This window comes from Topomyia yanbarensis, chromosome 1 (assembly GCF_030247195.1).
Source record: "Topomyia yanbarensis strain Yona2022 chromosome 1, ASM3024719v1, whole genome shotgun sequence".
NCBI lineage: Eukaryota > Metazoa > Arthropoda > Insecta > Diptera > Culicidae > Topomyia > Topomyia yanbarensis.
This window is the reverse complement of record NC_080670.1, coordinates 4,682,063-4,698,856: the sequence shown is the minus strand read 5'-3', so window position 1 is coordinate 4,698,856 and position 16,794 is coordinate 4,682,063. Positions and strand designations below refer to the sequence as shown.

General features: G+C 37.8%; 2 long non-coding RNA genes across 4 annotated transcripts in view; both read left to right on the top strand.

The window, feature by feature from the left end:
• The window catches only part of LOC131676695 (uncharacterized), a 133,755-nt gene that overhangs the window by 81,327 nt on the left and 35,634 nt on the right, over nt 1–16,794 (top strand). For 2 of the 3 annotated variants that reach the window (XR_009303220.1, XR_009303221.1), the window contains exon 2: nt 9,514–9,580. The exons of the other annotated variant lie outside the window; for it this stretch is intronic. This is a non-coding gene — a long non-coding RNA (uncharacterized LOC131676695). The remainder of the gene's footprint in view (nt 1–9,513; nt 9,581–16,794) is intronic. 3 annotated transcript variants of the gene reach the window in all.
• Nucleotides 12,312–15,592, top strand: LOC131676698 (uncharacterized). Its single transcript, XR_009303225.1, has 3 exons — nt 12,312–12,938; nt 12,993–13,384; nt 14,375–15,592. It is a non-coding gene; the product is annotated as an uncharacterized LOC131676698 (long non-coding RNA).

Sequence of the window (16,794 nt, the reverse complement as noted above, 5' to 3'; positions counted from 1 at the left end):
GACTTTGTTTTGAAATTTTAGGAACTTTTTGACATGTCTTTTGATTTTAAGTCATCAGAATTAATACATTTATGCATGAATTTAAGTTCCTCCCTAAACAAAACTTTGGCTACAGATTTGTTTATGTTCCGTAATTTTCATTCTACAAGAAATTAAATTAATTTATCAGGATGTGTCATGATTAATTCAACGATATTAAGTTGTGTTTAAAGATAGCAGAGAGTGGAGCTTAAGCGCCTGTCAGTTTCTCTAAAATCTTCGGTTTCAATTTGTCTTTATATAATAATAGTAATTATGGGGCGAATCCTTCAACAATAGAGGGGATTGTCTTTCACCAGAGAGGTGTAAAGTATTGCCGGATACATTTATTTATGATGGAACGTACACTGCGGAAAGTTCACCATTTTGGTTGTCTATTTGGCTCTGAACAGCTTATTCCCTCGTTTTTAAACTATTTCCTAGAGAAATTTCCGCGTCTACAGAATCACTGTAATATCGAAAGATATTGCCAATGCGATTGAATCAATGACATTAAGTTCAAAAGGTGTACAGAGTGGAGCTTAAGCAGCTGTCAATTTCTGTAAGACTATTTCCTTTACCCTATAATGGAGATTTTGAACTAAATTTTCCAACAGCAAAGCATCGTTTGTTCCGTTTTTCATGGCGATTTTGATATCTTTTAGCTACTTCTAATGAACCTGCGGAAATTTGAAAACATGGTTTCATCCAAAGTATTCTTTTTTTGGACTATTTTCGATACGGTTTAGAAGATTGGCCAATTTTTAGAGCAATACTTTAATGGCCAATTCTTTGTCGAATTAAATTCCGTCTCATCTCGTTGTCGATTAGTGGCATCCAATATCAAACCGACCGAACGAGCGAGGCATCGAAACGAAACAATTTAACACCAGATGGAAGAGCATTACTAAAAACAGTGTGAACAATAATTTTGCAAGGGTGAATCCGCATTGAAATCACGCTGCACGTTGATTCGCTTCAACTTTTCAAAGTCACCTCTCGACCGAACACGGGTACTTTTCATTGCCGAAACAAGGTGAGCGCTGCCGTTTCACCGACTCTCTTTCTCTGTGTATGTGTACGTGTGTGTATGTAGTAGGGCGTCTAGCTCATATGGTTACAGATCCGGAACCACCGAAGTGCATTCAATTAGCATCCGTCGCGTGCATTTTTTTCCTCCCTCCTGCTTTTCTTCAGTCGCCATTGAAAGTGCATCCACAACAGGCACATGACGGATGGGAAAAAAAGTGCAACTCTAGGCAAACGCTATCATCTGTATGACGTTCGGCTCGGTGGAAAACATCGCGACTCGAACCGGAATGTGCTGGCTCTTTACAATCAGCGTCAGTTTTGAATCTTTGAAAGGGCGAATGTTCTATGTTTTTTTCCTCTGCTGCTGTTTCGTAAAGCCCTTCTCTGAGGTTGGTGGTGGGTGCAAAGTGGGATACTCTTTCGGTTGGCCGATTTTTTGTGCTTTTACAAAGTTTCTGTAGAAAACCAGAGTCGTATGGTCGAGAATCAGATCTTTGAACTCATCCGCTTAAGCGCCACTCCTGGTTGTTTTTCATTCCGATGTGATCATTTTCCTAATCAAGTTTCTTGAGTTGCTATATATATAAGAAATTGATTTTTTCGTAAATATTTGAATTGAACAAATATCGGAAACTTGTTTCCAGAGAACCGCAAAGTATCCTGCATTCGTCTCTGGTCCGCTCACGCGCGAAACACTGAGAAAAAATATCAGCAAAGTAATTGCAAACGGACACTAGCCAGTCAGTCAAACCGGGCAATAGCATTATCATGAGCACCGACATCGTTCTTTTGATGGCGCTGCAGACCACTCATACGTTGGAAAAACACGAAAATCAGCGAAACCAAAACTGTACCATAAATTTCTGGAACATGCACATCGATGCTGGATCTGCTGGCAATGCTTCGCCAAGGGGTTTGTTGGGGTGGTCCGAATTTTTCTGTCTTCACGATGATAGTGTTTTGTTCGTTTCGTATGAATGAAAATCGAGTTATCTAGGGAGGGACACCCTTGAATCTAGATCCGATAATTCTAGGTATGTTCGAGTGCGAATGGGAATCCTGTCATGTGCTGTATTGGCCAGATTGAAACAGTTCGAGAAGTGTGTACCATTTTGCACTGTTTCTACTTTGGACTGTGTTTTTTTCAGCTCCCACGATAGTATGGGAAATAACTTGAAAAGTGTCAAAATTGCCATTGGAAAAATGAGAGGACATACGATGCTTCCTTTTATAATCGGTTTGACTAATTGACTTTATTCATGGAAGAATTTTAATGTGCAATCTAAAAATTGACGTACTTTGGTTAAATAATATTTTAGGACATTTCGATGAAAACAGCCTTGATTTAGAGAAAGATAATTTTAATCCGTGATGAGTAAGAAATATATAGCTGCTTATGCTCCACTTTCAACAATATCATAACACAAATTAATTCCGACATAGCTTAATTTTCCACTGAATCTAGGACATTTCACTTTGGATAGGTGTAGTACTATTAACATTTTTAACACAAACTGTTCGAAAGCTAGTATCAGGTTGGCACAAACCAGCGCCAGTAATCATTGCACTCGAAAAAGAAAAACCTCCCAATCGGACGCGTACACTCAGTCGCTTCTAATCACACACACACGTCCTCATCGGTGGCCGAGTCAGGTTCGTTGGAAAGAAGTTTCCTGGAAAGCACTCAAGCTAGAGTTTATAAGTTAAAAACTAAAAATCAAGGATACAACAAAATCTTTCTATCGGTCGGGTTGCTCCACGACTCCGACGCGCAGAGGGTTTGGGCGAGCTTCACCAAACCATAAAGCGAACCGTTTTATGATGCTGCCACTCTAGCTGCCTGATGGGTAATTGCTTTTCCTGGTCTCGGGATGCAATCTTTGATTTCTTGATTGGGATTTTTTCGCTCGTTCTTGCCACCACACTCGTTCATTGGAGCGGCCCGGGGTGTGTGTGTGGGTTTGTGTGCGTTTGAAGCTTCTATTGTTGTACCGCTCCGGACGTTGCTACATCCGGTAGGTCCGGAACGGCTTCCGCGGTACAAATTGGAAGGTTCGGGAAATGTTCCGCGTTTTTTGTTGATGATTGTTATGCGGATTGGAAATAAAAACGCTTTTAATCCACCTAACAGTGTGATGAGACATTTCTTATAACTCTTATCACTCTCTTCGGATATTATATCGTTTGAGAACATTTAGAACGTGATGCTTCGCGATGTTTTTGATAACACATATTACATGGGATAGTGGCAGGACTCAGAGAATCGCTCAAATCAGCATAGGACAACATCAGTGCTAGAAATCTCAAACCAAATCAATGAGAAAGCGAAAAAATGGCCCATAAAATAAAATATCTAAATTGTGGTGGGAAAACTGAATTTATATATTGTACTGAGCCAAAAAAATCGATTTTTTTTAATCGATTTGAAGTTTATACTTTACTCAAATTTCCAACGCGACTGAGAACTAAGAAAATTTAATGAAATCGCAGCTCCTGATATCACGCTATCTCTGAAGTGCATGCGTGCATAGTTCCAAATTTTACTTCGACATCGACTTTTTCTAAAGGTGACTTCCCAGTAGTATCCTTGATTTGAATTATTATCGCTAATCCTAATGCCAAAGAACAAATAAAAACCTCTCGAAAACGAACCGTTTGGGAAAATCATCATCATTACTGGCATTTTCATTTTCACAAAACTTTTCGATAACCTTCCGTCACTTGCGTTAATGCACTGGGTGCACAGTGCTCTGAAAATCTAGCGAAATCGTCTTAGGGCACCAGCGGGTCTAATTCAGAGCTATCTGCGCGGCGAGTTAAATCTGTAAAGAATACTAAAAATTAATTTCTATTCCATAATTTTCAGTTCAGCAATTCGAGAGATCGTGCTCACCGTAAGCCATGAAAAATAGACTACGTTGTGAAGCGATGGTCACTATTTATTAAAAAATCACGGTTAAATAAAAAATAAATCTATTTAAAAATTTCAAATAGTTTATAATTTTCACAAACTTATTAGGAAAAATTGCTTTCGTAATATTGTGTAGAAAAAAGCTGAAAATTTCAGTATTTTCTCTATCTGCAACATATAAACAGTTACGTATACCGATTAATTGGTATACGAATTGGAATAGGTTCGCCAAATTTTGGAAGAACCCCTTGAAAACTACCTAAAAATTGTTGTAGTTCGATGCAATAAAAAAATCCCCAAAAGTGAAATATACCTATTAATGTGAAACACAGTGAATAATACATGCAATAAAGACCCATTTTTATCAGTCTCATGGTGTATTTTAGGCTGACAAAATGGGTACATTGACTAAATCGGGCAATTTTTTTCTTTATAATAAACTGAAGCTGTTAAAATATTCTTCCCGTCCCTTGATGTAGTCTGATAACTATTTCTGATTATGATGAACTTTTTACTTTACATATTTCCATCTCCATGATAAGGAAAACGTGCTCAAGAAAGGATTTACTCGAATTATGTCTTGTTCGTCTGCTAGAGCCCATCAAACAGATGTTCATATTTGGCTGATAAAATCGGGGTTTTAATGTATTATAATAGATATTCAGCATTCGAAGACGTTTCTGGTGAACGAGTGTAGAACGACTTTGTTTTTACTTACTGGAAGTCAGCGGTGTAGCCAGAAATTCGGTTTGGTGGGGGTTTGGTGAAAATCGATCTTACTGTCCAAACGGCATAATTCCTAAACCGTAATTTTTGAAGTTATAAAATTATGCAGAATTAATTTTTCAGAAAATAGTAACAGAGTTCGTGTCTTTAGCGTATTTGTTGAGACTTGTCCTGAATATTAATCCGAGAAAATTCACCATAAATACTTCTTGGACGATATACCGTCAAAATTATTTTATCAAATGATGCGCTGTTTAACGTTTGTAAAACTCATTAAAGATACTAAACCTCCGAAATTGGCGGTTTCAAAATGATGCTATCTTGACCTTAAATTACTGTTTTTGAACATTTGACCTATACATATAATTGATCATACAACAAAAATCAAATGCCCATCAAAATCGATCAGGACCTGCTAGAGTCGAATGGAAATCGTCATTTTTCATAAATTTCTCTCTACATTCGGAAAGTGTTATACTCGTTATTAATCATATTACGTTTTCATCTCAACTCGACGCATTCCCAAAATAAAAACCTGTTTTAATCCACCTAGTGGTGCAATTGTGCTTTTCTCATTTGTCCAGACTACGATTCCTTGGCTGGTTATGTTCAATACAATGGTGGAAATGAATATTACATGTTCAGTACGATTTGCACATACATAAAATGGATCGACAGCCACGATCTTGAGATACTATGTGATACTGGAACATCGCTTGAAACCAGCGGCGGATCATGGAGAAAGATCCGGGAGGTGCAGGTCTTGCCGAAAATTTTCAACTTGTTAAGAAATTTTAAACTAGTTTTAATTTTAAAGTAGCAACCCCTCACTGCATACTCCCTCCGGGCCGGTATGATTTACGATTTTTAGAGTGATTGCATAACCTTTCTTTATGAGAAAGGCAAAAATGTAGCAAAGTCCAAAAAAGTCAATTTTTGTCAAACATCTCAATGTGTCATGCATTTTAAAGTCATTTGGCATCCAAAATACAAATTTAATTTTGAAAAATTTTCATTTCAGTTTATATGGGAATTTGCTGTGTGATTGCACTCTTCAACTCGTAACTCCGGAACCGGAAGTCCAATCAATAGAAAATTCAATAGCAGCCGATGGGAAGGTTGTACCTTTCATTTGAGACTAACTTTGTGCAAATCGGTCTAGCCATCTCTGAGAAACAGAGGTCAAATTTTTTTTCCACATATACACATACACGCATACAGACATATACATACACACAGACATCTTCCGATCTCGACGAACTGAGTCGATTGGCATATGACACTCGGCCCTCCGGGTCGGGATTAGATTGACGAATTTTAGAGTGAATGAGAAAGGCAAGAACATTTTAAGCAAATGTTGAAAGTTATGCAATGTTTTGGTGAGCAGTTCTATGTTTCATAGACATTAAATCAATTTTAACTTCGCTTTCTATTAAATAAATACCCTTATTACAGTACATCTCTACAAAATCGATCTCAATTTGAAAAGAAATCTGAGGATTATGATTGATTACAGAACTCTGGAATTTTCTATTGGAATGTTTTCAGGCAGGAATTTGATATTGATGCTATTAGACAACTGTGAAATCAAGACCAATAGATCAGTTACATTTCAGGACCCCATTCCGACAATTTATCAAAAGTCCTCATGATGTTTACAACAACAGGTTATCAATGTACGGATTAGATAATTGTTATTGTAATTTTGAATTAAATCAGTCAGCATCAATTAATTTTCAACTTCAATCCATTTTTTTTTTTGTTGGGTGTGGTGGGGAGGGGGGGGGGGGCGTTGTATGGTGTTAAACCCCAAAACCTTCTCTGGGCTACGCCGTTGCTTGGAGTTATTTATTTCGCTTTTCATTTTCCGATATATTTCAGATCGATCCGATGGTCATTAGTTAGAAAAATTGCAGTCAGAAGGTTCGCACAAATGAACATTTTTGCACTGATAAGTTATCAAGTTCCTTCCAGGCAACTTGGAAGTGTTCGGTGATTATTTCTAGCGGTTGTAGACAGAAAAATGAAATACAAAATTCGATTTGTCGTAATAATGTTTGGCTTATTTCAATGGATTATTTCTATATTGAACAATAAATAGGCGACAAAGAGTAATCCACAAACAACAAGCCATAACTTTTAAAATATTCAAAATAGATATTTGAAGTCTTCAGTAAAGTTATTCGCAAAAGTAAGAGCTACAAATTTGCTGAAGGCATCATTTCGATATAATCACATCCAAGAAAAGTTGTGAAAATATCTCACTCATAGGGGGATTAATCAGCAAAAGCACAATACCAAAAGAAAGGGCATATTTCCTCCATTAAATTCTCCGAAGATACTATTGACCTAAAATAAGCCGTTTTAGCGTTAATAATAGATTACATGTTTTTGGTCATATTTCTGGCAATGGGAAATGATAAAAATCTTTCGTCCGCATTTAATGTTAAATATCTCTTTTGATAATAGTACGATTTCAACAATCTATAGCTTGTTGGAAAGGTATTCGTTAAAGCTGTTAAAAAACATATAAATTGTTAATCTATAATGTCAATTTCGGCAGACAATTCAAAAAAAATGCAAAAAACGCCATTTTTACGCATTCAAACATTCATATCTTGGAAACTAAACATCAGAATCAAAAACAAATTAATAGCGTTCATACTGTTTTTTAGTTCTTTCATATAAAATTGGTTTGGATAAGATCGGTTCAGCCATTGCTGAGAAACACGAATGAGAATTTGTCCGTTACATACACACACACACACAGACACACACACACACACACACAGACATTGTCCCAAATCGTCGAGCTGAGTCGATTGATGTATAAGACTCGGCCCTCCGGGCCTCGGAAAAAATCTTGAAAGTTTGAGCGAATTCTATACATTTCTTTTATAAGAAATGTAAAACATTCATTAGGGTGTTGCTGTGGAAGGCTACACTCGTAGAAAAGGGATTGCGGGAGCAATTTTGTTGTAGTATAATGAGTATTAAGCTGATTTGAAGCTGATAAATGTCTGAGAGTGGCACTTAAGCTGCTTATTTATGTGAAAAAAAAAATATTTTTTTCATTATGTATCACTCGAATTCAAATTCTCTGCATGACTTGTATTACATGATACTAGTTTCTCACGTTATTACTCTTGGGAAACTAACTATCTTATGGGGTTATTTTTCCTGGGAAACTTTATATAAATTCGTAATAGCAAGCTGCAAAATAAAAAATCTGTTTCTTTTTCAACCTACTAAAACTCAGTTTCTCCTTCAACCTGCTGAACTAAATTTTTTGTATCATGAATATTTAGAATGAAAATGGAAAATACCAGATCCATCTCACGCATTCTTTCTGCTATTGAGAGTTGCGCTTAAGCGGTAGTATGCGGTACAGTACTGCCTATTTCCGAGGGAATTTACCGCAAACAACATTCACTATCTCATTATATCACTTCCAAACAGTGTCCTTCCAAACGAAGACATGTCCTCCCAATTTGGATTTGATTCGTTGAAATGACACCGACAGATAATCATTCACAGTTGTCATCATGACGCTCCACTCCGTACATGCACTCTGGTGTTGATGTAAACGACCCAAAACCTTGAACGCAGTAGGCCATGAATTGAAATTTGTTTCTCTTTCAAGTTTGCCCGAAGCTGTCATTTTTAAGCGTTCTAATGCCGTCTCAATTGCTTTAGTTATTCGCAATCGCATCTTGGTTGCTAGCTTTTAGTTTCAGATGAGTAAGTAAGAACTCCATCTCTCCTACCACTACAATCATGCAAGTGGCGGCTAAGCTGCAGTATCATTTCAGTTTCATGTCACAACAGTTCACAAAAGTAAAAAAAACTTAATCAACATAGAGACACAGCTGTTCGGAAATTGAGTTTGATAAATTATCACCTTCCAGAAGGCGTTAATTTTGACCCACTTTCTGCCAAGAAGAATAAAGTTGTAAACCTTCAACCAAGATGGACAAAAAAAGAAAAGAAAAAAAGCGGCCTGATGAACATTTTTTCCTTAATTATTTTATGCCCCGTTTCCCACCAAACAGCAGCAGCATCCTACCAGATAGGCAGCGGAAAAATCTTCCGCAGAATTAGTTCCGACAAGGTGCAAATAAATCATCGTTTTAATTTATGCTGACGGAAGAACCGCGCGGGGTCTGGTGCTCGGTCGTCCTTTTTTGTCCAGGGCGGTAAAGCGAAAATTCCGGCGTTGCGTTTATAGAGCTTACCCGATTTTGCGGTTGCCTAAAAAGTCTCACCAGTCAGCCATACATCATTTGCATTATTTGCTGTGAAATGGTGATAGACGGGGCAAACGTCAAAAAAAATTGAAAGACCTTAGCGTGCTGCTGGGGTTGCGATATAGATATGTTAATACACGCCGTAATTAAGCGTTTAATGATTTGACGCGACCGATCAGAGGTCTTAATTGGGCCTGCCAGCGAAATGAAAGTTCAGGTGAATTGACTTACTAGTTGAGGTGTAAAGTTTATTGGCGATGATTGATTGGAATAATTAGATGGAAAATTATTCTGATTTGACTTTGCTTGGACTTGAGCTGTTTCGCTGTTAGGCAGAGAAAGTTTTTAGTGATTGAATCGGTACGATCCTCTAATTTGAAGTCGAAAATTGACTTACTATATCGAGCACAGATAAATTTTAACAGCATCTCAGATTCTGAGAGTGGCGCTTAGGTAGCTGAGTGTTCAACATTTACATTGGTTTGAATCCATCAAACATCTAAACAAGTATATTCAAATCCTAATTTAATTTCATCACAACTAAATTAACAGCGAATTTATCTCCTTCTCTCCTTACAGGGTAATATTATTTTCGTGGAAAGTCTGCCTCTCGATTCCGTGCCCACCGAAACCGAAGATCGCATCAGTAAGTATTATCAAGCTCACATTCAAAGAGCCTCGAGCTCCATAATTGGTTATACCTTAATCAGAGTCTGATGGGAGAACCATCAGCGTGGTTTTCACATTCTGCGTAATTGGCCTGGAAAGGGAAAAAAGCACAACCCACACCTGCCGGGCGTACCCATGGAAATAGCGGGTAAATCCGTTTTCGACAAATTGATTTTTCTCTCGGTTCTGATGATTGTAACGAAATGGCGTCAATGCGATTATTCCTCAGTCAATTATTGAAATTAGATGCCTTTCGTGTGTTCGATGGAGAGTGGTATCAGAAAAAATCAAACGTAGCAATCTAACTTCTGAAATTCTAAGCATTGTAAATAATTGAACTACGGGATGAAAGAGAAGTTGTAGTTATTAACATATCATGCATGTGAATCTTTTTAAAAACACCGTTTAAATTATATTGCATTTCTCTTAAATATTTCTGGTTGACAACGTACACCTTTATCTCCATATCACTACAAGTTATTTTCAAGAGTTTTACAAATTCTTTGTGTGAGTAAAATGGAGCTATTTTGGAGATTTTTGCAGCCAGCATTCTTTGTACATTCTTTGGGCGTGCGAAATGAGGACACTTATAAACTGTTACTGCTCCAGCTTACTGCACGTTCTTTGTTCTAACAATCGCTGGAATATCAAAAAAAAAAAAAAGACCAGGATAAACTGAGCAATAGAAATTGCTGTAGACAAGATATGTACAAAGAAGTACCGTGTTTACATATCCGCTCATAAGGTTGAGATCAATGGCGTTGTCACCGATTCGAGTCTAGTATTTGTGGATCTGCTGGCTGTTTTCCACTTCCATTTTTTATTACAAGCGATTGTATTCAAGATCAGTCATAAAGGACATAACGACATCGTACGTTAATTCAGACTCATATCGGGTGACGGTCGCTGGATTTTCTGTGACCAAGCTCGCCTGCCGGTACGCCTCTGTGTACCACGGGTCATAAATTGCACTAAATGCGAACAGTTTGGTCATACTCGGGGGAGAGTTTACGTGAGCTCTTGATAAACAGCCCGAGGAAAAACTGGAGCAGAGGAGGGACGCTTCACGATTTTTGTTGCATGTTGTCTCGTCTGCAATTGTAGTGTGTTATTCTGACGGGGGGCCTTCTGAGAACCTAGCTTTACAGCTCCAGTAGGACAGCTCACGAAAAAAAGAAATGCTGAAAAGAGCTACGCCCATCCACAGTTCGCGACAAATTCTTATGCTTTCTTGAATCAGGGTCAGGAAGAGTGTGAAGATCCCTAAGAATTTATTACTGTTCCTAGATGCCATAGAAAGAAGAAGATTTCCTCATCTGAGCCTTCTTGCAATTATCAAAAGATTTCCCTTAAGAGACAGTCGAATTCAACAGTTCTTAATAATTTAAAATGGAATCAAGTTGCTTCCAGGGAAACCGAAAACCCCAAGTGTCTCAACAGTTCAACTGAAGATTGAACCTATACTGGACCCATGAAGTTCTCTGATATCGGGGACATATTATTTATTTCTTTTAACATTTCTGGCTCACTTGAATTTTTTTTCTAGTTTTCTTCATGCTTGAACACAAATTTGTTCCATCCAGTGCGATTGTCATTCAAAATTTTTGCCAGAGGGAGAGCAGGGGGTTCTTGAAACAGCAAACCCCGAGCGAAAATCTCGAGTCGGTGATCGCACCGTCGATTTCATCTTTAGGAGCGGGTATGCAGACGCGGTAGTCTTTCAATTTCATGGAAAACTTGCCAGTAACGAATATCACAATTCTGAGCTTATCTGGATGAACTTTTAAGTTACCTGTCTTCCGAAAGTCAGAAAATTTTCGACAGCATTCCATGCATACAAATATTTAACCGAATATTGGTGATCGAATCTCATGTGTGTAAATGTTTTTAAACGGGAAGTCGGAGTAAAGCAAGAAAATGCTTCGATGGTACAATTACATGAAATGAGCGAGAGTCATTTGCGCAGCCCCCGATTTTGTGTACCCCCGATTTCATCAGCTTTTTGACCCGATTTTGTCAGCCTCATATAAACATTGATAGTTGGTAGTTTTATGGGCTCTGGCAAACTGAACCAAATAGAATTGAAATAAATCCTTTCTTTCTTAAAGATCCGAAATATGCAAAAAAAATTTTTTTAATTTTGCACTGTGACTCTTAAGGGCAATTTAATATAAATAATCAGAAAGGGTTGTGAGGTATATCTTGGGACTAGAGAAGAATATTTTAAGAGCGTCGGTTCTTAAAAAAGAAAGAAAAATATGTGTTCCGATTTTGTCAATGTTTCCGTTTTATCAGCCTAAAATTCACCAATGGGCTGATAAAAACGGGTCTTCACTGTACTAAGTAACATCAATATTATTTTGGGACGAATAATTTGTTTCACTATATTAACTACTCAACAATAACGTTCTAGTTTACTGCCACCTCCTATAAATGTCCCAACATGTCATATTTCGTTGTACCACCCCCCTAAAAGTGTTACGTAGTTTACGAATGTTTCCCTGTGCTGATGAATGCACAAAAAGTCTCCCCAAAACAATCCCATGCAGGATACAACAAAATCCACACACACTATCCGTACACCGGTACGTGCCAACTTTGTTTTTTTTTTTTTTTAATTCGGTACCCGCCGCACTGCAGGAGTGGCAACAACCAACAACCACAGTTGATCATCCGTACAGTGAGATATTTCATCGCATACACTGAACAAAAATTGTTGCGATATAGCATATGATTTGTCATTTGAACGACATAAAAACTCAATGTTGACGATTTCGAATGGCAATCATCTAAAAAATGGTGGATTCAAGATCGAATGACTTCATGTCTGTATTGGAATGAACAGTCTGTGATATTCGAAGGATAGACATAACGCCATATGAATTATTTGCACCCAAAAAAGTAAACGATGGTGCTTATTATTATCATCTCAACTAACAGTAGTTGATCATTCGTGTTTCATCTGTTTCCAGTGTTTGGGCTGGCTCGAAAGACAGTCATTTGAAGCGCTTCATGCGTTTGCGAGATAAGTTTTTTCATTATTTCTGTGCAGTCGCAAAAAGTCAGTTCGCGACATCAAAACGTGAAAATACTGCTGCTTGTCATCTTCAAGACTAACGTACCCTAGAAAAATTGCTTTGGAGCTGATTTCCTGGTATTGGGAGAGAAACTAGCGTCCGGATCAAAGGATTTATTTGCATATTTTCGAGCAATGCCACTGACATGGTGTCTTTCAACATACAGGGAATAGCCGTTATTTAGTGCAAATAACTGGTCAAAGCCATAGTATGCAAGGCAAAGAGGGAGTACTGGAAAGGGAGTGAAGTATACAATAGGTAAAATGTTTCGTAAGTTTGTGCACAGCTAGTTTCACGATCATATTTTTTTAGGATGGATGCCAAATAGCTGTCAATTGATGACTATGTTGATCGAAACTATTATTCTGGTGAAATGGTGGCACTAACGATTCAATATCGTACGGGAATCACAGCCCTAGGAACCACGAGTCCCGAGAGATTGTAGTTACAGGTATTCCTATCCCAAGGTTTGGAAAATTTCCACGCGACCGGCACTAGGTGATGGCCAAATCTACTGGTTTCACATAGCCGTCTTAGTCCCTGAATCAGATTCGAGAGCTAGACGGATCGCATGATATGCAACATGAGGAGCCAATGTTCGATCTGCTTTGGTTCTATCCCGATGATCATGGCGGCTGAACTACATTGCGCCACAATGCTGATTACCTTTGGATATGTACAATCAATTAAACAATCTGACGCAGGTATTTCAATTTTATTATGGAAGGGTTCAATTTATAGCATTAAGCACTATCTACACTTATCCGATCCGTTTCAGTTCCGTGCTCGGACACCAATATTCTTTCATACAAATCAAAAGCGAGCATTCACACTTGTCCGGCACGGCACCGTCCCGGTCAAGTGTGCTCACATTTGAAGCGTGTGAAATAATATTGGCATTCGTGCACGGTACGGAACCGTTGCCAAAGCGGATCGGAAAGGTGTTACTTTGACTTTATCGTTATGTTGTTACAATATTCTCTGCACAAAAGTACACTAAAAAATCCAAACGTTAATTCTATTTGTTTCAAACCGCTTAAAATTCATATGAAGAAGAAATGCTATTGTTATCGCGCGCACACATACCTTCTATGTGTCAATTGTATAAACTATGTATGCACACACATAAGTTATATGTGCATATTGTTATAGAATGGGGTTTTATGTGCCTAATAATTATGAAATGTGAATGTAAGATTAATATTTCTTGTAAATACACACATTAGGTTTATGTGCCAGTAAATAGTGTCGTAAACGTATTCTTCCGCAATAGTGCAAAAATCTATAAACCAATAGGCATAACGTTTACTATTTTGAGTGTACTATGATTGTGGTTAATATACAGGTGGCATTCATGACACACGCCTGTTTACGAATATTTTGACGCATGAGAATTTTTTCAAAAAGACATCTGCAATGAGTTACTCTCTTTGTTTACTTTCTCTTTCGATTTTTACGGTGTCACTATAACGCTTTTCACTTATTTTACAGTACAGATCGAAAGACGGTGGTTTTAAGTAGCATATTATGACCAGACTTGAGGGATAAATGTTAAAGTGACCGAATTATTAACAGAAGAGAAAGTAAACAAAGAGAGTAACTCATTGCAGATATGACTTTTTGAAAAAACGCTCAAGAATTGCGTCCCACTATTCACCATCTTGCTGTAATAGTGATTTATTTCCTCTTTTCAGAAAACACCAGCACCGCGCAAACGTAAGAGATTCTGTGATGGACCAACGTTGCCGCAAGAGAACACTGGTAGCAATAGGTTTGTTCCAGTACCAGGAGAAACTGGAAGTACTCCGGAGAAAATCGTTCCTGTATTATCTTCTTTTCTTTTCCTTCTTCTGGTAGCAAATCGGAGTGAAAAGGAGCAAGAATTTTTTGTTCCGGAGCAACAGGGAGTGAGTTCCGTGTACTGGAACAAACCTAATCATTGTTAGCAGAAAGGAAACCACTCTTTTGCGCTCAAGCAAGAAACCAAGTCACCCAGCAATTTTTAAGTTTACCGTAAAACTTGAAGGCACTGAGCTAGATCAGCAACCTCCCGGTGCGATTGTTAAAAGTTGATCAACGATCCAGTAGAATTACGCACTAGACAAGAGAATATGTCCGGAATTACAAATTCTGACTCATCAGAAAAATATCTTTAAACAAGCACTAGCTCGGAAACGGTATCAATCCAAACTATGAAAAGTTTCGACTGACTCCGACGCAAATTCCGGAAACTTTGCTTCGTTGATTGCGCGAATATTATATTCTGGTACTGCTAGGTAAATTTCACATTGAAGAATAATTCCGTTGCTAGCTGCCATGATTCAGCATCGAGAGATAGAACCTATAGTCGAGATCGAACCAAGAGAGCAAGGCAAACCGTTGTCACTAAACGCCCTAGCACTAAACTAAAACAAGTTATATTACACATAAGACATAACTTTCTCCGCTAAAGGAAGGCAACAAATTTTTACCGTTAAATTTGAATACTGCGTAATTGTCTCACTTCGTTTACTTTCGTAGTCACCGACGTTACGTAACATGTTTTAACTGAAGAATTTTTTTCGAAGACTCACGTACCGGGGGAGTAGCGATAAAAAAAGTTGTGGTTCAGCCGGAAATGAACTGGATTTCTGGCTGGTCCCAGTTCGTATTCTGGTTCCAGTAACACAACCGATTCTAATTAGCCACTGAAGTCGGAATACGAACTGGAACCAGCCAGAATTCCGGTTCATTTCCGGCTGAGCTTAACTGGGTGCTAAAGCTGCAAGATTGTCATGGTGACATTGGTAACGAAACTATATTAAGCAAAGTGTCAAAAGTTTGAATTCAATGTGAGGTTATTTTTTATACTACGGTAGCATGTTACAAGCATTTGGATTGTGTTTTGATGTTTTTAGAATATATTATTTTGATCAGTAGTTTTTAAAAAACCAATAACAATAAATTACGTTTGCAAAATGCAATAAACTGTTTCAATAATAATTATATATGTACAACCAATTCCTTGATTTGAACTGATCTTCTGCTTAAAACCAAATATATATCGTCTTGTTCTTTGAGCAACTTTCATTCAACTTTTCAATGACATTTATGCTAAGAAATAATGGAAGTATTTCGATTTTCTGATTTGGTATATACGCTGAATATGGAGATGTCTTATCAAATTCGACGTTTTAGTTATTGTAAAGTTAATGTTAACATTTCAATCTTGATCGGTTGTTGCTTTGCAATGCGAAACTTTTGCTTCTATTTTCTGAATGTCTATCATTTGATACTTGCATACAAGGGTGGAAAGTAACTTGCAACAAAAATCAAAAGGCTGTCATCCAAAACACAACTGACAAATGTTAAAGGGCCGGGTCATATTGAATATCATTCGGAATAACGCTTCAGTTTTGGTATAGTGTACTCACCACACTATAGCAAAGCAAGCGGTAACTCATCGTATCTCAAAGCGTCTCGCTGCGCTCAGCGCTGCTCCGTTTTCGTTCACGTTCGATCATGTACGGCGTCATTTCAGGCAAACAGTTTAGATCCGGTTCGGTTACTGTTCTGTTCGGTCGGGATTGCGTTCGTGTTCTTCTTCCAGTGATTTTTGATTGAAAATATTCTAATCTGCTAATATCAATAAAATTTAAAATGTTTCAGTGGTTTTCTTGGAAATGTCGTGGCAATGGGTTCGAGTGCGCGAGCGATGGGGTAAAGCGGCCCTTACACGTTCAATATTTTTGTCAATACTAGAGAGTATTGACAAAAGTATTGTACGTGTAATGGGAAAAAGTTGTATTGACGATGTGGATTTCAAACGGGACTGAAATATTGTAACAATATCGTCAATACTGGTATTGACAAAAATATTGAACGTGTAAGGGCCGCTTAACGTGAATATCTGATTGCTAAAAGGTGGATTTAAGCCGGTAGTTGATCAGTTTAATTGGCAATCCAAAAATTGTTTTGTTAGGTGATGGGGGGAGAAAAAGTGAAAAGTGGATGCAGGTAATTTGGCCTGCTTAGTTTGATTCATTTGTAATTGTATTTGGAACAAGCTCGTCGGCGGTTGAGAGGTTGCTGGACGGAAAATTTGCAGTTATAATTCTTTGATAATTTGTCAGTT